The 19,212-nt window shown below is 49.7% G+C and overlaps 19 non-coding genes across 19 annotated transcripts; all 19 read left to right on the top strand.

The window, feature by feature from the left end:
- Window positions 1-2,472: 2,472 nt before the first annotated feature.
- On the top strand, window positions 2,473-2,545 carry TRNAV-CAC (transfer RNA valine (anticodon CAC)). The gene has a single exon. It is a non-coding gene; the product is annotated as a tRNA-Val (tRNA).
- A 91-nt stretch (window positions 2,546-2,636) lies between these two features.
- TRNAV-UAC (transfer RNA valine (anticodon UAC)) lies at window positions 2,637-2,709 on the top strand. Its single transcript has one exon. It is a non-coding gene; the product is annotated as a tRNA-Val (tRNA).
- A 454-nt stretch (window positions 2,710-3,163) lies between these two features.
- Window positions 3,164-3,236, top strand: TRNAV-UAC (transfer RNA valine (anticodon UAC)). Its single transcript has one exon. It is a non-coding gene; the product is annotated as a tRNA-Val (tRNA).
- Window positions 3,237-3,373: 137 nt separating this feature from the next.
- Window positions 3,374-3,446, top strand: TRNAV-AAC (transfer RNA valine (anticodon AAC)). Its single transcript has one exon. It is a non-coding gene; the product is annotated as a tRNA-Val (tRNA).
- A 2,993-nt stretch (window positions 3,447-6,439) lies between these two features.
- On the top strand, window positions 6,440-6,512 carry TRNAV-CAC (transfer RNA valine (anticodon CAC)). The gene has a single exon. It is a non-coding gene; the product is annotated as a tRNA-Val (tRNA).
- A 91-nt stretch (window positions 6,513-6,603) lies between these two features.
- TRNAV-UAC (transfer RNA valine (anticodon UAC)) lies at window positions 6,604-6,676 on the top strand. Its single transcript has one exon. It is a non-coding gene; the product is annotated as a tRNA-Val (tRNA).
- Window positions 6,677-7,130: 454 nt separating this feature from the next.
- Window positions 7,131-7,203, top strand: TRNAV-UAC (transfer RNA valine (anticodon UAC)). The gene has a single exon. It is a non-coding gene; the product is annotated as a tRNA-Val (tRNA).
- Window positions 7,204-7,340: 137 nt separating this feature from the next.
- Window positions 7,341-7,413, top strand: TRNAV-AAC (transfer RNA valine (anticodon AAC)). The gene has a single exon. It is a non-coding gene; the product is annotated as a tRNA-Val (tRNA).
- A 2,993-nt stretch (window positions 7,414-10,406) lies between these two features.
- Window positions 10,407-10,479, top strand: TRNAV-CAC (transfer RNA valine (anticodon CAC)). Its single transcript has one exon. It is a non-coding gene; the product is annotated as a tRNA-Val (tRNA).
- A 91-nt stretch (window positions 10,480-10,570) lies between these two features.
- On the top strand, window positions 10,571-10,643 carry TRNAV-UAC (transfer RNA valine (anticodon UAC)). The gene has a single exon. It is a non-coding gene; the product is annotated as a tRNA-Val (tRNA).
- A 454-nt stretch (window positions 10,644-11,097) lies between these two features.
- On the top strand, window positions 11,098-11,170 carry TRNAV-UAC (transfer RNA valine (anticodon UAC)). The gene has a single exon. It is a non-coding gene; the product is annotated as a tRNA-Val (tRNA).
- Window positions 11,171-11,307: 137 nt separating this feature from the next.
- On the top strand, window positions 11,308-11,380 carry TRNAV-AAC (transfer RNA valine (anticodon AAC)). The gene has a single exon. It is a non-coding gene; the product is annotated as a tRNA-Val (tRNA).
- A 2,994-nt stretch (window positions 11,381-14,374) lies between these two features.
- TRNAV-CAC (transfer RNA valine (anticodon CAC)) lies at window positions 14,375-14,447 on the top strand. Its single transcript has one exon. It is a non-coding gene; the product is annotated as a tRNA-Val (tRNA).
- Window positions 14,448-14,538: 91 nt separating this feature from the next.
- TRNAV-UAC (transfer RNA valine (anticodon UAC)) lies at window positions 14,539-14,611 on the top strand. Its single transcript has one exon. It is a non-coding gene; the product is annotated as a tRNA-Val (tRNA).
- Window positions 14,612-15,065: 454 nt separating this feature from the next.
- Window positions 15,066-15,138, top strand: TRNAV-UAC (transfer RNA valine (anticodon UAC)). Its single transcript has one exon. It is a non-coding gene; the product is annotated as a tRNA-Val (tRNA).
- Window positions 15,139-15,275: 137 nt separating this feature from the next.
- On the top strand, window positions 15,276-15,348 carry TRNAV-AAC (transfer RNA valine (anticodon AAC)). The gene has a single exon. It is a non-coding gene; the product is annotated as a tRNA-Val (tRNA).
- Window positions 15,349-18,341: 2,993 nt separating this feature from the next.
- TRNAV-CAC (transfer RNA valine (anticodon CAC)) lies at window positions 18,342-18,414 on the top strand. The gene has a single exon. It is a non-coding gene; the product is annotated as a tRNA-Val (tRNA).
- Window positions 18,415-18,505: 91 nt separating this feature from the next.
- TRNAV-UAC (transfer RNA valine (anticodon UAC)) lies at window positions 18,506-18,578 on the top strand. The gene has a single exon. It is a non-coding gene; the product is annotated as a tRNA-Val (tRNA).
- A 454-nt stretch (window positions 18,579-19,032) lies between these two features.
- TRNAV-UAC (transfer RNA valine (anticodon UAC)) lies at window positions 19,033-19,105 on the top strand. The gene has a single exon. It is a non-coding gene; the product is annotated as a tRNA-Val (tRNA).
- The last annotated feature ends 107 nt before the right edge of the window (window positions 19,106-19,212 follow it).

Here is a 19,212-nt window from a genome sequence, read left to right as displayed (position 1 = left end):
ATCCCCTGTGCAACCTCGAGTGAGCTCAGCGCGATTACCTGCACGGACACCCCCAGCACCTAGCCTTGGTGGCATAGCCCTGGACCTGTAGGGAAGGAGGGCAGCAAGGATGTGAGAGGGAAGGGAAGAAGGGAAAAGCAGAAACAGAAAGGACAAAGGAAAAAAAAAAAAAAAAGGGGGGGGGGGGAGCTTGGTAGGGGGCAAAGTGACCACGTTTCGGATGGAGGCAACTCGGAGGCCGCAGCTCAGGGGGGCACGCCGTCAAGCAATGGGCGAATTTGGGGGCTAGCGAGCAGTTGCAACCAGTGAAACCAGATGCGGTTATGTTTTTCAGACCTCTCCGTGGTAGAATAGATCAATTCCTCAAGAACTGGAGTCCGCTCCACCCGTTGGATCCACTCCCGAATCGTAGGGGGGGAAGAATCACCCCAATGCAAGGGGATAAGGGCTTTCGCAGCTGTCAGAAGGTAGCGGACCACTGAATTCTTGTACCACGAAATCGGGTGAAGGAGAAGGAATTCCGGCGAAAAGGGAATGTCCCTGTCGGTGAGGGATCGAACATGGGAGTGAATGGCCGACCAATAGGGAGCTATGCTGGGACAGGACCACCACAGATGAAGCAAAGAGCAGGGAGATGCACCAAACTGCCAGCATTCATCCCTCCTATCGGGACAGAACCGGGCTGTGGTCGACGGGGGCCTATACCACAGGGCCATCAGCTTGTAGGACATCTCCTGGACCCTGTTATTAAGGGAGCAACGGTGAGTGAGCACGCAGATCTTTTCCCACTGTTGCTCGGTGAGAGTGAGTTGCAGTGAGGCCTCCCACTTGCCCTCGTGAGGTGGGGGGGGGGAAACAGCCGAGAGGAGGTGGCCATAGAGGAGCGATACGCCATGAGGTGGGGGGTGAGGTCAGGGTGCACAGCGCTTCAAACCTGGTGAGATCCCTAAGGACCTGGTGTTTACGGCCCAGGGAACGAAAGAAATTGCCCAGCTGGGCATAGCGGAAGCGCGCCAGGGACGTGGGAGGGGCCGGGCCCACCAGAGCCTCCAAGGGCTGTAGACCCGATGGGGAGAGGTATGCACGGATGCCTAGCGTCCCCCTGGCGGCCACCTCAGGGAAGACATCGCCTCCCATGCCCGGAGGGAAATCGGGATTGTCGCGTATCGGAGTAAGAGGAGACGGGAGAAAAGAGACAGAGGTGCCCCGCAAACACTGAGCGTCGCCCGGGTAAGGAACTAATCGACGAGCCCAGCATGCCGCTCTCCACCTCCAGCCACCGCTTCCCACCAGAACCACAGGCCCACTCCACTATCTGCAAGAGATGGCATGTCCGGTAGTATGTACGCGGACACGGCAAAGCCAGACCACCTCTCGACTTGGGCAGGATCAGGACATTATATCGAATGCGGGGAGAGCGGGGGCCCCATATAAAACGGAGAAAGGCAGAGCGGACAGAAGCGAAGAAGGAGGGGGGAAGGTGTATGGGTAGAGTCTGGAACAAGTAGAGGAGTCTGGGCATCACATTAATTTGAATAGTGTTGACCCTACCCAGCCACGTGACAGTGAGCCGGGACCATCTGCGGAAGTCGGACTGTATAGTGGAAAGGAGCGGCAGGAAGTTCTTAGCGTACAGCCGGGAGTGATCGGGGGATATCCACACTCCTAGGTATTTCAATTTAGTATCGCACCATGCGAAGGGGAAAGCCGCGCGCAAGGAGGTACTGACAGCATCTGGCACATTAACACCCAGGAGCTCAGATTTAGACATGTTGACTTTGAAGTTGGAAAGGACACTGTATGTCGCGAGCTCTTGCAGGACAGAGGGCAGGGAGATGCGGGGCTGGGCCAACGTGAAAAGGAGGTCATCAGCATACCCCAATACCTTATGGTGGGACCGCCCCACCTGGAGTACCGAGATGTCCGGGTTCTGGCGTATCGCCTGCAAAAGGGGTTCCAGTGATAAAACAAACAGCATCGGTGAGAGGGGGCAACCCTGTCGGGTCCCAGCAGGAACATGTTTTGTGTAGAGTTCTTTTTCTCATGCATGCTGTACATCATTTAAAAAAAACACCTACTCATTTCACGAAAATCCCATCATTGCACCATGAAATCACTGTGCCGTTCATATCATTTGTTCAGTGTTAGAAATTGCTGAAATTCATAAAGAAAGGAAATTGAAATGATCTGTATGGGATTCTTAGAGGGTTTAAGCTCCCAAGTCAAATTCTTGTAAAGGAGCTAAAAATGAAAACTTCTTAGCAGGGTTCTTAAAATCAGAGAAAATTTAAGCTTAACTGTAGAGGGGATGTAAACATTTCACCATAACTATGTCACAGATTTTCCCTGGGGTGTAGCCTACTCAACTGTGAAGTTTCTTAGCACTTTGCTGACCCAATCCTGTAGTTTTCTCCTTACTTTCTATTAACAAATATTGTCTGAAAGCGCTTGAACGTGCCGTCTGCCAGGTTTGTTTCTGTAGTGTAGTGGTTATCACATTCGCCTCACACGCGAAAGGTTCTCGGTTCGAAACCGAGCAGAAACAGCTTATTGTTTTATGAATTTAAAACTACACCTACATTTCTTTCCAAAGAAAGAGTACTGTCAGAGAGGTGAGAAAACTGTAGCCAGGTCAAGTTTCTGTAGTGTAGTGGTTATCACGTTTGCCTTACACGCAAAAGGGCTCTGGTTCGAAACCAGGCAAGAGCATGTTTTGTATAGAGTTCATTTTGTTATGCATGCTGTACATCATTTAAAAAAAACACCTACTCATTTCACGAAAATCCCATCATTGCACCATGAAATCACTGTGCCGTTCATATCATTTGTTCAGTGTTAGAAATTGCTGAAATTCATAAAGAAAGGAAATTGAAATGATCTGTATGGGATTCTTAGAGTGTTTAAGCTCCCAAGTCAAATTCTTGTAAAGGAGCTAAAAATGAAAACTTCCTAGCAGGGGTCTTAAAATCAGAGAAAATTTAAGCTTAACTGTAGAGGGGATGTAAACATTTCACCATAACTATGTCACAGATTTTCCCTGGGGTGTAGCCTACTCAACTGCGAAGTTTCTTAGCACTTTACTGACCCAATCCTGTAGTTTTCTCCTTACTTTCTAGTAACACATATTGTCTGAAAGCATTTGAAAGCATGCTCTGTCAGGTTTGTTTCTGTAGTGTAGTGGTTATCACGTTCGCCTTACACGCGAAAGGTCCTCGGTTCGAAACCGAGCAGAAACAACTGTTGTTTTATGAATTGAAAACTACACCTGCATTTCTTGCAAAGGTAGCACACGTTGAGTTGTTTTTGTTTTTTTAAACCATGTTTCCAAAGAAAGAGTACTGTCAGAGAGGTGAGAAAACTGTAGCCAGGTCAAGTTTCTGTAGTGTAGTGGTTATCACGTTTGCCTAACACGCAAAAGATCCCTGGTTCGAAACCAGGCAGAAACATGTTTTTTGGGTAAATCAATGTTTATTAAGGTTTTTCAGTTTTGTGGGAAGAGGCAGGGGGAAGGGTACAGAAAATCAAAAGAATCAGAGGGGGGGGGGAATAAGCAGGTACGATTGACACTGTGCAGTGTACAGATACCACGTCGAGAGAACATGAGTACAAAGGAAAATGGTCACAACATTTACATATAGCGGAAAAAACGGCACGGCAGGAACAGGGAGCTCCAGAGCAATAGGACACATGGTTACAAATACTCCTTCTCCGCAAAGACAGAGCACATGAAAAAGGCAGTGCGTAGACACTCCGGCAGTTGTTACCCAAAGGGGGGGAGCCTAGGCGTTGCGCCTACGTGCCAGAAGGAGCAGGGGCGCTGGCGCCGGAGAGCAGGGGGCAACCACGCGCGCCGAGGCAGACTTCTAAACCAGGCAGGCGGGTGCTACTGATGCGGAGACTGCATGCCATGTATGCACGGTGCGGGGATGCTATAGGGTTGGATGACGGGGAAGCGAGACAAGAAAACGTCGACATCCCCTGTGCAACCTCGAGTGAGCTCAGCGCGATAACCTGCACGGACACCCCCAGCACCTAGCCTTGGTGGCATAGCCCTGGACCTGTAGGGAAGGAGGGCAGCAAGGATGTGAGAGGGAAGGGAAGAAGGGAAAAGCGGAAACAGAAAGGACAAAGGAAAAAAAAAAAGGGGGGGGAGCTCGGTAGGGGGCAAAGTGACCACGTTTCGGATGGAGGCAACTCGGAGGCCGCAGCTCAGGAGGGCACGCCGTCAAGCAATGGGCGAATTTGGGGGCTAGCGAGCAGTTGCAACCAGTGAAACCAGATGCGGTTATGTTTTTCAGACCTCTCCGTGGTAGAATAGATCAATTCCTCAAGAACTGGAGTCCGCTCCACCCGTTGGATCCACTCCCGAATCGTAGGGGGGGAAGAATCACCCCAATGCAAGGGGATAAGGGCTTTCGCAGCTGTCAGAAGGTAGCGGACCACTGCATTCTTGTACCACGAAATCGGGTGAAGGAGAAGGAATTCCGGCGAAAAGGGAATGTCCTTGTCGGTGAGGGATCGAACATGGAAGTGAATGGCCGACCAATAGGGAGCTATGCTGGGACAGGACCACCACAGATGAAGCAAAGAGCAGGGAGATGCACCAAACTGCCAGCATTCATCCCTCCTATCGGGACAGAACCGGGCTGTGGTCGACGGGGGCCTATACCACAGGGCCATCAGCTTGTAGGACATCTCCTGGACCCTGTTATTAAGGGAGCAATGGTGAGTGAGCACGCAGATCTTTTCCCACTGTTGCTCGGTGAGAGTGAGTTGCAGTGAGGCCTCCCACTTGCCCTCGTTAGGTGGGGGGGAGGGAAAAACAGCCGAGAGGAGGAGGCCATAGAGGAGCGATACGCCATGAGGTGGGGGCGAGGTCAGGGTGCACAGCGCTTCAAACCTGGTGAGATCCCTAAGGACCTGGTGTTTACGGCCCAGGGAACGAAAGAAATTGCCCAGCTGGGCATAGCGGAAGCGCGCCAGGGACGTGGGAGGGGCCGGGCCCACCAGAGCCTCCAAGGGCTGTAGACCCGATGGGGAGAGGTATGCACGGATGCCTAGCGTCCCCCTGGCGGCCACCTCAGGGAAGACATCGCCTCCCATGCCCGGAGGGAAATCGGGATTGTCGCGTATCGGAGTAAGAGGAGACGGGAGAAAAGAGACAGAGGTGCCCCGCAAAACACTGAGCGTCGCCCGGGTAAGGAACTAATCGACGAGCCCAGCATGCCGCTCTCCACCTCCAGCCACCGCTTCCCACCAGAACCACAGGCCCACTCCACTATCCGCAAGAGATGGCATGCCCGGTAGTATGTACGCGGACACGGCAAAGCCAGACCACCTCTCGACTTGGGCAGGATCAGGACATTATATCGAATGCGGGGGGAGCGGGGGCCCCATATAAAACGGAGAAAGGCAGAGCGGACAGAAGCGAAGAAGGAGGGGGGAAGGTGTATGGGTAGAGTCTGGAACAAGTAGAGGAGTCTGGGCATCACATTAATTTTAATAGTGTTGACCCTACCCAGCCACGTGACAGTGAGCCGGGACAATCTGCGGAAGTCGGACTGTATAGTGGAAAGGAGCGGCAGGAAGTTGTTGGCGTACAGCCGGGAGTGATCGGGGGATATCCACACTCCTAGGTATTTCAATTTAGTATCGCACCATGCGAAGGGGAAAGCCGCGCGCAAGGAGGTACTGACAGCATCTGGCACATTAACACCCAGGAGCTCAGATTTAGACATGTTGACTTTGAAGTTGGAAAGGACACTGTATGTCGCGAGCTCTTGCAGGACAGAGGGCAGGGAGATGCGGGGCTGGGCCAACGTGAAAAGGAGGTCATCAGCATACCCCAATACCTTATGGTGGGACCGCCCCACCTGGAGTACCGAGATGTCCGGGTTCTGGCGTATCGCCTGCAAAAGGGGTTCCAGTGATAAAACAAACAGCATCGGTGAGAGGGGGCAACCCTGTCGGGTCCCAGCAGGAACATGTTTTGTGTAGAGTTCTTTTTCTCATGCATGCTGTACATCATTTAAAAAAAACACCTACTCATTTCACGAAAATCCCATCATTGCACCATGAAATCACTGTGCCGTTCATATCATTTGTTCAGTGTTAGAAATTGCTGACATTCATAAAGAAAGGAAATTGAAATGATCTGTATGGGATTCTTAGAGGGTTTAAGCTCCCAAGTCAAATTCTTGTAAAGGAGCTAAAAATGAAAACTTCTTAGCAGGGTTCTTAAAATCAGAGAAAATGTAAGCTTAACTGTAGAGGGGATGTAAACATTTCACCATGACTATGTCACAGATTTTCCCTGGGGTGTAGCCTACTCAACTGTGAAGTTTCTTAGCACTTTGCTGACCCAATCCTGTAGTTTTCTCCTTACTTTCTATTAACAAATATTGTCTGAAAGCGCTTGAACGTGTCGTCTGCCAGGTTTGTTTCTGTAGTGTAGTGGTTATCACATTTGCCTCACACGCGAAAGGTCCTCGGTTCGAAACCGAGCAGAAACAGCTTATTGTTTTATGAATTTAAAACTACACCTACATTTCTTTCCAAAGAAAGAGTACTGTCAGAGAGGTGACAAGACCACTGCTATCCCAAGTTTCTGTAGTGTAGTGGTTATCACGTTTGCTTTACACGCAAAAGGTCTCTGGTTCGAAACCAGGCAAGAGCATGTTTTGTATAGAGTTCATTTTGTTATGCATGCTGTACATCATTTAAAAAAAACACCTACTCCTTTCACGAAAATCCCATCATTGCACCATGAAATCACTGTGCCGTTCATATCATTTGTTCAGTGTTAGAAATTGCTGAAATTCATAAAGAAAGGAAATTGAAATGATCTGTATGGGATTCTTAGAGTGTTTAAGCTCCCAAGTCAAATTCTTGTAAAGGAGCTAAAAATGAAAACTTCCTAGCAGGGGTCTTAAAATCAGAGAAAATTTAAGCTTAACTGTAGAGGGGATGTAAACATTTCACCATAACTATGTCACAGATTTTCCCTGGGGTGTAGCCTACTCAACTGCGAAGTTTCTTAGCACTTTACTGACCCAATCCTGTAGTTTTCTCCTTACTTTCTAGTAACACATATTGTCTGAAAGCATTTGAAAGCATGCTCTGCCAGGTTTGTTTCTGTAGTGTAGTGGTTATCACATTCGCCTTACACGCGAAAGGTCCTCGGTTCGAAACCGAGCAGAAACAACTGCTGTTTTATGAATTGAAAACTACACCTGCATTTCTTGCAAAGGTAGCACACGTTGAGTTGTTTTTGTTTTTTTAAACCATGTTTCCAAAGAAAGAGTACTGTCAGAGAGGTGAGAAAAATGTAGCCAGGTCAAGTTTCTGTAGTGTAGTGGTTATCACGTTTGCCTAACACGCAAAAGATCCCTGGTTCGAAACCAGGCAGAAACATGTTTTTTGGGTAGATCAATGTTTATTAAGGTTTTTCAGTTTTGTGGGAAGAGGCAGGGGGAAGGGTACAGAAAATCAAAAGAATCAGAGGGGGGGGGGAATAAGCAGGTACGATTGACACTGTGCAGTGTACAGATACCACGTCGAGAGAACATGAGTACAAAGGAAAATGGTCACAACATTTACATATAGTGGAAAAAACGGCACGGCAGGAACAGGGAGCTCCAGAGCAATAGGACACATGGTTACAAATACTCCTTCTCCGCAAAGACAGAGCACATGAAAAAGGCAGTGCGTAGACACTCCGGCAGTTGTTACCCAAAGGGGGGGAGCCTAGGCGTTGCGCCTACGTGCCAGAAGGAGCAGGGGCGCTGGCGCCGGAGAGCAGGGGGCAACCACGCACGCCGAGGCAGACTTCTAAACCAGGCAGGCGGGTGCTACTGATGCGGAGACTGCATGCCATGTATGCACGGTGCGGGGATGCTATATGTTTGGATGACGGGGAAGCGAGACAAGAAAACGTCGACATCCCCTGTGCAACCTCGAGTGAGCTCAGCGCGATTACCTGCACGGACACCCCCAGCACCTAGCCTTGGTGGCATAGCCCTGGACCTGTAGGGAAGGAGGGCAGCAAGGATGTGAGAGGGAAGGGAAGAAGGGAAAAGCAGAAACAGAAAGGACAAAGGAAAAAAAAAAGGGGGGGGGAGCTTGGTAGGGGGCAAAGTGACCACGTTTCGGATGGAGGCAACTCGGAGGCCGCAGCTCAGGGGGGCACGCCGTCAAGCAATGGGCGAATTTGGGGGCTAGCGAGCAGTTGCAACCAGTGAAACCAGATGCGGTTATGTTTTTCAGACCTCTCCGTGGTAGAATAGATCAATTCCTCAAGAACTGGAGTCCGCTCCACCCGTTGGATCCACTCCCGAATCGTAGGGGGGGAAGAATCACCCCAATGCAAGGGGATAAGGGCTTTCGCAGCTGTCAGAAGGTAGCGGACCACTGAATTCTTGTACCACGAAATCGGGTGAAGGAGAAGGAATTCCGGCGAAAAGGGAATGTCCCTGTCGGTGAGGGATCGAACATGGGAGTGAATGGCCGACCAATAGGGAGCTATGCTGGGACAGGACCACCACAGATGAAGCAAAGAGCAGGGAGATGCACCAAACTGCCAGCATTCATCCCTCCTATCGGGACAGAACCGGGCTGTGGTCGACGGGGGCCTATACCACAGGGCCATCAGCTTGTAGGACATCTCCTGGACCCTGTTATTAAGGGAGCAACGGTGAGTGAGCACGCAGATCTTTTCCCACTGTTGCTCGGTGAGAGTGAGTTGCAGTGAGGCCTCCCACTTGCCCTCGTTAGGTGGGGGGGAGGGAAAAACAGCCGAGAGGAGGAGGCCATAGAGGAGCGATACGCCATGAGGTGGGGGCGAGGTCAGGGTGCACAGCGCTTCAAACCTGTTGAGATCCCTAAGGACCTGGTGTTTACGGCCCAGGGAACGAAAGAAATTGCCCAGCTGGGCATAGCGGAAGCGCGCCAGGGACGTGGGAGGGGCCGGGCCCACCAGAGCCTCCAAGGGCTGTAGACCCGATGGGGAGAGGTATGCACGGATGCCTAGCGTCCCCCTGGCGGCCACCTCAGGGAAGACATCGCCTCCCATGCCCGGAGGGAAATCGGGATTGTCGCGTATCGGAGTAAGAGGAGACGGGAGAAAAGAGACAGAGGTGCCCCGCAAAACACTGAGCGTCGCCCGGGTAAGGAACTAATCGACGAGCCCAGCATGCCGCTCTCCACCTCCAGCCACCGCTTCCCACCAGAACCACAGGCCCACTCCACTATCCGCAAGAGATGGCATGCCCGGTAGTATGTACGCGGACACGGCAAAGCCAGACCACCTCTCGACTTGGGCAGGATCAGGACATTATATCGAATGCGGGGGGAGCGGGGGCCCCATATAAAACGGAGAAAGGCAGAGCGGACAGAAGCGAAGAAGGAGGGGGGAAGGTGTATGGGTAGAGTCTGGAACAAGTAGAGGAGTCTGGGCATCACATTAATTTTAATAGTGTTGACCCTACCCAGCCACGTGACAGTGAGCCGGGACCATCTGCGGAAGTCGGACTGTATAGTGGAAAGGAGCGGCAGGAAGTTGTTGGCATACAGCCGGGAGTGATCGGGGGATATCCACACTCCTAGGTATTTCAATTTAGTATCGCACCATGCGAAGGGGAAAGCCGCGCGCAAGGAGGTACTGACAGCATCTGGCACATTAACACCCAGGAGCTCAGATTTAGACATGTTGACTTTGAAGTTGGAAAGGACACTGTATGTCGCGAGCTCTTGCAGGACAGAGGGCAGGGAGATGCGGGGCTGGGCCAACGTGAAAAGGAGGTCATCAGCATACCCCAATACCTTATGGTGGGACCGCCCCACCTGGAGTACCGAGATGTCCGGGTTCTGGCGTATCGCCTGCAAAAGGGGTTCCAGTGATAAAACAAACAGCATCGGTGAGAGGGGGCAACCCTGTCGGGTCCCAGCAGGAACATGTTTTGTGTAGAGTTCTTTTTCTCATGCATGCTGTACATCATTTAAAAAAAACACCTACTCATTTCACGAAAATCCCATCATTGCACCATGAAATCACTGTGCCGTTCATATCATTTGTTCAGTGTTAGAAATTGCTGAAATTCATAAAGAAAGGAAATTGAAATGATCTGTATGGGATTCTTAGAGGGTTTAAGCTCCCAAGTCAAATTCTTGTAAAGGAGCTAAAAATGAAAACTTCTTAGCAGGGTTCTTAAAATCAGAGAAAATTTAAGCTTAACTGTAGAGGGGATGTAAACATTTCACCATAACTATGTCACAGATTTTCCCTGGGGTGTAGCCTACTCAACTGTGAAGTTTCTTAGCACTTTGCTGACCCAATCCTGTAGTTTTCTCCTTACTTTCTATTAACAAATATTGTCTGAAAGCGCTTGAACGTGTCGTCTGCCAGGTTTGTTTCTGTAGTGTAGTGGTTATCACATTTGCCTCACACGCGAAAGGTCCTCGGTTCGAAACCGAGCAGAAACAGCTTATTGTTTTATGAATTTAAAACTACACCTACATTTCTTTCCAAAGAAAGAGTACTGTCAGAGAGGTGAGAAAACTGTAGCCAGGTCAAGTTTCTGTAGTGTAGTGGTTATCACGTTTGCCTTACACGCAAAAGGGCTCTGGTTCGAAACCAGGCAAGAGCATGTTTTGTATAGAGTTCATTTTGTTATGCATGCTGTACATCATTTAAAAAAAACACCTACTCATTTCACGAAAATCCCATCATTGCACCATGAAATCACTGTGCCGTTCATATCATTTGTTCAGTGTTAGAAATTGCTGAAATTCATAAAGAAAGGAAATTGAAATGATCTGTATGGGATTCTTAGAGTGTTTAAGCTCCCAAGTCAAATTCTTGTAAAGGAGCTAAAAATGAAAACTTCCTAGCAGGGGTCTTAAAATCAGAGAAAATTTAAGCTTAACTGTAGAGGGGATGTAAACATTTCACCATAACTATGTCACAGATTTTCCCTGGGGTGTAGCCTACTCAACTGCGAAGTTTCTTAGCACTTTACTGACCCAATCCTGTAGTTTTCTCCTTACTTTCTAGTAACACATATTGTCTGAAAGCATTTGAAAGCATACTCTGTCAGGTTTGTTTCTGTAGTGTAGTGGTTATCACGTTCGCCTTACACGCGAAAGGTCCTCGGTTCGAAACCGAGCAGAAACAACTGTTGTTTTATGAATTGAAAACTACACCTGCATTTCTTGCAAAGGTAGCACACGTTGAGTTGTTTTTGTTTTTTTAAACCATGTTTCCAAAGAAAGAGTACTGTCAGAGAGGTGAGAAAACTGTAGCCAGGTCAAGTTTCTGTAGTGTAGTGGTTATCACGTTTGCCTAACACGCAAAAGATCCCTGGTTCGAAACCAGGCAGAAACATGTTTTTTGGGTAAATCAATGTTTATTAAGGTTTTTCAGTTTTGTGGGAAGAGGCAGGGGGAAGGGTACAGAAAATCAAAAGAATCAGAGGGGGGGGGGGAATAAGCAGGTACGATTGACACTGTGCAGTGTACAGATACCACGTCGAGAGAACATGAGTACAAAGGAAAATGGTCACAACATTTACATATAGCGGAAAAAACGGCACGGCAGGAACAGGGAGCTCCAGAGCAATAGGACACATGGTTACAAATACTCCTTCTCCGCAAAGACAGAGCACATGAAAAAGGCAGTGCGTAGACACTCCGGCAGTTGTTACCCAAAGGGGGGGAGCCTAGGCGTTGCGCCTACGTGCCAGAAGGAGCAGGGGCGCTGGCGCCGGAGAGCAGGGGGCAACCACGCGCGCCGAGGCAGACTTCTAAACCAGGCAGGCGGGTGCTACTGATCCGGAGACTGCATGCCATGTATGCACGGTGCGGGGATGCTATAGGGTTGGATGACGGGGAAGCGAGACAAGAAAACGTCGACATCCCCTGTGCAACCTCGAGTGAGCTCAGCGCGATAACCTGCACGGACACCCCCAGCACCTAGCCTTGGTGGCATAGCCCTGGACCTGTAGGGAAGGAGGGCAGCAAGGATGTGAGAGGGAAGGGAAGAAGGGAAAAGCGGAAACAGAAAGGACAAAGGAAAAAAAAAAAGGGGGGGGAGCTCGGTAGGGGGCAAAGTGACCACGTTTCGGATGGAGGCAACTCGGAGGCCGCAGCTCAGGAGGGCACGCCGTCAAGCAATGGGCGAATTTGGGGGCTAGCGAGCAGTTGCAACCAGTGAAACCAGATGCGGTTATGTTTTTCAGACCTCTCCGTGGTAGAATAGATCAATTCCTCAAGAACTGGAGTCCGCTCCACCCGTTGGATCCACTCCCGAATCGTAGGGGGGGAAGAATCACCCCAATGCAAGGGGATAAGGGCTTTCGCAGCTGTCAGAAGGTAGCGGACCACTGCATTCTTGTACCACGAAATCGGGTGAAGGAGAAGGAATTCCGGCGAAAAGGGAATGTCCCTGTCGGTGAGGGATCGAACATGGAAGTGAATGGCCGACCAATAGGGAGCTATGCTGGGACAGGACCACCACAGATGAAGCAAAGAGCAGGGAGATGCACCAAACTGCCAGCATTCATCCCTCCTATCGGGACAGAACCGGGCTGTGGTCGACGGGGGCCTATACCACAGGGCCATCAGCTTGTAGGACATCTCCTGGACCCTGTTATTAAGGGAGCAACGGTGAGTGAGCACGCAGATCTTTTCCCACTGTTGCTCGGTGAGAGTGAGTTGCAGTGAGGCCTCCCACTTGCCCTCGTTAGGTGGGGGGGAGGGAAAAACAGCCGAGAGGAGGAGGCCATAGAGGAGCGATACGCCATGAGGTGGGGGCGAGGTCAGGGTGCACAGCGCTTCAAACCTGGTGAGATCCCTAAGGACCTGGTGTTTACGGCCCAGGGAACGAAAGAAATTGCCCAGCTGGGCATAGCGGAAGCGCGCCAGGGACGTGGGAGGGGCCGGGCCCACCAGAGCCTCCAAGGGCTGTAGACCCGATGGGGAGAGGTATGCACGGATGCCTAGCGTCCCCCTGGCGGCCACCTCAGGGAAGACATCGCCTCCCATGCCCGGAGGGAAATCGGGATTGTCGCGTATCGGAGTAAGAGGAGACGGGAGAAAAGAGACAGAGGTGCCCCGCAAAACACTGAGCGTCGCCCGGGTAAGGAACTAATCGACGAGCCCAGCATGCCGCTCTCCACCTCCAGCCACCGCTTCCCACCAGAACCACAGGCCCACTCCACTATCCGCAAGAGATGGCATGCCCGGTAGTATGTACGCGGACACGGCAAAGCCAGACCACCTCTCGACTTGGGCAGGATCAGGACATTATATCGAATGCGGGGGGAGCGGGGGCCCCATATAAAACGGAGAAAGGCAGAGCGGACAGAAGCGAAGAAGGAGGGGGGAAGGTGTATGGGTAGAGTCTGGAACAAGTAGAGGAGTCTGGGCATCACATTAATTTTAATAGTGTTGACCCTACCCAGCCACGTGACAGTGAGCCGGGACAATCTGCGGAAGTCGGACTGTATAGTGGAAAGGAGCGGCAGGAAGTTGTTGGCGTACAGCCGGGAGTGATCGGGGGATATCCACACTCCTAGGTATTTCAATTTAGTATCGCACCATGCGAAGGGGAAAGCCGCGCGCAAGGAGGTACTGACAGCATCTGGCACATTAACACCCAGGAGCTCAGATTTAGACATGTTGACTTTGAAGTTGGAAAGGACACTGTATGTCGCGAGCTCTTGCAGGACAGAGGGCAGGGAGATGCGGGGCTGGGCCAACGTGAAAAGGAGGTCATCAGCATACCCCAATACCTTATGGTGGGACCGCCCCACCTGGAGTACCGAGATGTCCGGGTTCTGGCGTATCGCCTGCAAAAGGGGTTCCAGTGATAAAACAAACAGCATCGGTGAGAGGGGGCAACCCTGTCGGGTCCCAGCAGGAACATGTTTTGTGTAGAGTTCTTTTTCTCATGCATGCTGTACATCATTTAAAAAAAACACCTACTCATTTCACGAAAATCCCATCATTGCACCATGAAATCACTGTGCCGTTCATATCATTTGTTCAGTGTTAGAAATTGCTGAAATTCATAAAGAAAGGAAATTGAAATGATCTGTATGGGATTCTTAGAGGGTTTAAGCTCCCAAGTCAAATTCTTGTAAAGGAGCTAAAAATGAAAACTTCTTAGCAGGGTTCTTAAAATCAGAGAAAATGTAAGCTTAACTGTAGAGGGGATGTAAACATTTCACCATGACTATGTCACAGATTTTCCCTGGGGTGTAGCCTACTCAACTGTGAAGTTTCTTAGCACTTTGCTGACCCAATCCTGTAGTTTTCTCCTTACTTTCTATTAACAAATATTGTCTGAAAGCGCTTGAACGTGTTGTCTGCCAGGTTTGTTTCTGTAGTGTAGTGGTTATCACATTTGCCTCACACGCGAAAGGTCCTCGGTTCGAAACCGAGCAGAAACAGCTTATTGTTTTATGAATTTAAAACTACACCTACATTTCTTTCCAAAGAAAGAGTACTGTCAGAGAGGTGACAAGACCACTGCTATCCCAAGTTTCTGTAGTGTAGTGGTTATCACGTTTGCTTTACACGCAAAAGGTCTCTGGTTCGAAACCAGGCAAGAGCATGTTTTGTATAGAGTTCATTTTGTTATGCATGCTGTACATCATTTAAAAAAAACACCTACTCCTTTCACGAAAATCCCATCATTGCACCATGAAATCACTGTGCCGTTCATATCATTTGTTCAGTGTTAGAAATTGCTGAAATTCATAAAGAAAGGAAATTGAAATGATCTGTATGGGATTCTTAGAGTGTTTAAGCTCCCAAGTCAAATTCTTGTAAAGGAGCTAAAAATGAAAACTTCCTAGCAGGGGTCTTAAAATCAGAGAAAATTTAAGCTTAACTGTAGAGGGGATGTAAACATTTCACCATAACTATGTCACAGATTTTCCCTGGGGTGTAGCCTACTCAACTGCGAAGTTTCTTAGCACTTTACTGACCCAATCCTGTAGTTTTCTCCTTACTTTCTAGTAACACATATTGTCTGAAAGCATTTGAAAGCATACTCTGTCAGGTTTGTTTCTGTAGTGTAGTGGTTATCACGTTCGCCTTACACGCGAAAGGTCCTCGGTTCGAAACCGAGCAGAAACAACTGTTGTTTTATGAATTGAAAACTACACCTGCATTTCTTGCAAAGGTAGCACACGTTGAGTTGTTTTTGTTTTTTTAAACCATGTTTCCAAAGAAAGAGTACTGTCAGAGAGGTGAGAAAACTGTAGCCAGGTCAAGTTTCTGTAGTGTAGTGGTTATCACGTTTGCCTAACACGCAAAAGATCCCTGGTTCGAAACCAGGCAGAAACATGTTTTTTGGGTAAATCAATGTTTATTAAGGTTTTTCAGTTTTGTGGGAAGAGGCAGGGGGAAGGGTACAGAAAATCAAAAGAATCAGAGGGGGGGGGGAATAAGCAGGTACGATTGACACTGTGCAGTGTACAGATACCACGTCGAGAGAACATGAGTACAAAGGAAAATGGTCACAACATTTACATATAGCGGAAAAAACGGCACGGCAGGAACAGGGAGCTCCAGAGCAATAGGACACATGGTTACAAATACTCCTTCTCCGCAAAGACAGAGCACATGAAAAAGGCAGTGCGTAGACACTCCGGCAGTTGTTACCCAAAGGGGGGGAGCCTAGGCGTTGCGCCTACGTGCCAGAAGGAGCAGGGGCGCTGGCGCCGGAGAGCAGGGGGCAACCACGCGCGCCGAGGCAGACTTCTAAACCAGGCAGGCGGGTGCTACTGATCCGGAGACTGCATGCCATGTATGCACGGTGCGGGGATGCTATAGGGTTGGATGACGGGGAAGCGAGACAAGAAAACGTCGACATCCCCTGTGCAACCTCGAGTGAGCTCAGCGCGATAACCTGCACGGACACCCCCAGCACCTAGCCTTGGTGGCATAGCCCTGGACCTGTAGGGAAGGAGGGCAGCAAGGATGTGAGAGGGAAGGGAAGAAGGGAAAAGCGGAAACAGAAAGGACAAAGGAAAAAAAAAAAGGGGGGGGAGCTCGGTAGGGGGCAAAGTGACCACGTTTCGGATGGAGGCAACTCGGAGGCCGCAGCTCAGGAGGGCACGCCGTCAAGCAATGGGCGAATTTGGGGGCTAGCGAGCAGTTGCAACCAGTGAAACCAGATGCGGTTATGTTTTTCAGACCTCTCCGTGGTAGAATAGATCAATTCCTCAAGAACTGGAGTCCGCTCCACCCGTTGGATCCACTCCCGAATCGTAGGGGGGGAAGAATCACCCCAATGCAAGGGGATAAGGGCTTTCGCAGCTGTCAGAAGGTAGCGGACCACTGCATTCTTGTACCACGAAATCGGGTGAAGGAGAAGGAATTCCGGCGAAAAGGGAATGTCCCTGTCGGTGAGGGATCGAACATGGAAGTGAATGGCCGACCAATAGGGAGCTATGCTGGGACAGGACCACCACAGATGAAGCAAAGAGCAGGGAGATGCACCAAACTGCCAGCATTCATCCCTCCTATCGGGACAGAACCGGGCTGTGGTCGACGGGGGCCTATACCACAGGGCCATCAGCTTGTAGGACATCTCCTGGACCCTGTTATTAAGGGAGCAACGGTGAGTGAGCACGCAGATCTTTTCCCACTGTTGCTCGGTGAGAGTGAGTTGCAGTGAGGCCTCCCACTTGCCCTCGTTAGGTGGGGGGGAGGGAAAAACAGCCGAGAGGAGGAGGCCATAGAGGAGCGATACGCCATGAGGTGGGGGCGAGGTCAGGGTGCACAGCGCTTCAAACCTGGTGAGATCCCTAAGGACCTGGTGTTTACGGCCCAGGGAACGAAAGAAATTGCCCAGCTGGGCATAGCGGAAGCGCGCCAGGGACGTGGGAGGGGCCGGGCCCACCAGAGCCTCCAAGGGCTGTAGACCCGATGGGGAGAGGTATGCACGGATGCCTAGCGTCCCCCTGGCGGCCACCTCAGGGAAGACATCGCCTCCCATGCCCGGAGGGAAATCGGGATTGTCGCGTATCGGAGTAAGAGGAGACGGGAGAAAAGAGACAGAGGTGCCCCGCAAAACACTGAGCGTCGCCCGGGTAAGGAACTAATCGACGAGCCCAGCATGCCGCTCTCCACCTCCAGCCACCGCTTCCCACCAGAACCACAGGCCCACTCCACTATCCGCAAGAGATGGCATGCCCGGTAGTATGTACGCGGACACGGCAAAGCCAGACCACCTCTCGACTTGGGCAGGATCAGGACATTATATCGAATGCGGGGGGAGCGGGGGCCCCATATAAAACGGAGAAAGGCAGAGCGGACAGAAGCGAAGAAGGAGGGGGGAAGGTGTATGGGTAGAGTCTGGAACAAGTAGAGGAGTCTGGGCATCACATTAATTTTAATAGTGTTGACCCTACCCAGCCACGTGACAGTGAGCCGGGACAATCTGCGGAAGTCGGACTGTATAGTGGAAAGGAGCGGCAGGAAGTTGTTGGCGTACAGCCGGGAGTGATCGGGGGATATCCACACTCCTAGGTATTTCAATTTAGTATCGCACCATGCGAAGGGGAAAGCCGCGCGCAAGGAGGTACTGACAGCATCTGGCACATTAACACCCAGGAGCTCAGATTTAGACATGTTGACTTTGAAGTTGGAAAGGACACTGTATGTCGCGAGCTCTTGCAGGACAGAGGGCAGGGAGATGCGGGGCTGGGCCAACGTGAAAAGGAGGTCATCAGCATACCCCAATACCTTATGGTGGGACCGCCCCACCTGGAGTACCGAGATGTCCGGGTTCTGGCGTATCGCCTGCAAAAGGGGTTCCAGTGATAAAACAAACAGCATCGGTGAGAGGGGGCAACCCTGTCGGGTCCCAGCAGGAACATGTTTTGTGTAGAGTTCTTTTTCTCATGCATGCTGTACATCATTTAAAAAAAACACCTACTCATTTCACGAAAATCCCATCATTGCACCATGAAATCACTGTGCCGTTCATATCATTTGTTCAGTGTTAGAAATTGCTGAAATTCATAAAGAAAGGAAATTGAAATGATCTGTATGGGATTCTTAGAGGGTTTAAGCTCCCAAGTCAAATTCTTGTAAAGGAGCTAAAAATGAAAACTTCTTAGCAGGGTTCTTAAAATCAGAGAAAATGTAAGCTTAACTGTAGAGGGGATGTAAACATTTCACCATGACTATGTCACAGATTTTCCCTGGGGTGTAGCCTACTCAACTGTGAAGTTTCTTAGCACTTTGCTGACCCAATCCTGTAGTTTTCTCCTTACTTTCTATTAACAAATATTGTCTGAAAGCGCTTGAACGTGTTGTCTGCCAGGTTTGTTTCTGTAGTGTAGTGGTTATCACATTTGCCTCACACGCGAAAGGTCCTCGGTTCGAAACCGAGCAGAAACAGCTTATTGTTTTATGAATTTAAAACTACACCTACATTTCTTTCCAAAGAAAGAGTACTGTCAGAGAGGTGACAAGACCACTGCTATCCCAAGTTTCTGTAGTGTAGTGGTTATCACGTTTGCTTTACACGCAAAAGGTCTCTGGTTCGAAACCAGGCAAGAGCATGTTTTGTATAGAGTTCATTTTGTTATGCATGCTGTACATCATTTAAAAAAAACACCTACTCCTTTCACGAAAATCCCATCATTGCACCATGAAATCACTGTGCCGTTCATATCATTTGTTCAGTGTTAGAAATTGCTGAAATTCATAAAGAAAGGAAATTGAAATGATCTGTATGGGATTCTTAGAGTGTTTAAGCTCCCAAGTCAAATTCTTGTAAAGGAGCTAAAAATGAAAACTTCCTAGCAGGGGTCTTAAAATCAGAGAAAATTTAAGCTTAACTGTAGAGGGGATGTAAACATTTCACCATAACTATGTCACAGATTTTCCCTGGGGTGTAGCCTACTCAACTGCGAAGTTTCTTAGCACTTTACTGACCCAATCCTGTAGTTTTCTCCTTACTTTCTAGTAACACATATTGTCTGAAAGCATTTGAAAGCATGCTCTGCCAGGTTTGTTTCTGTAGTGTAGTGGTTATCACATTCGCCTTACACGCGAAAGGTCCTCGGTTCGAAACCGAGCAGAAACAACTGCTGTTTTATGAATTGAAAACTACACCTGCATTTCTTGCAAAGGTAGCACACGTTGAGTTGTTTTTGTTTTTTTAAACCATGTTTCCAAAGAAAGAGTACTGTC

Source organism: Sceloporus occidentalis, unplaced genomic scaffold (assembly GCF_023333645.1).
Source record: "Sceloporus occidentalis isolate IW3139 unplaced genomic scaffold, rSceOcc1.0.p SCAF_322, whole genome shotgun sequence".
NCBI classification, from domain to species: domain Eukaryota; kingdom Metazoa; phylum Chordata; class Lepidosauria; order Squamata; family Phrynosomatidae; genus Sceloporus; species Sceloporus occidentalis.
This window is presented reverse-complemented; position numbering and strand designations above follow the sequence as displayed.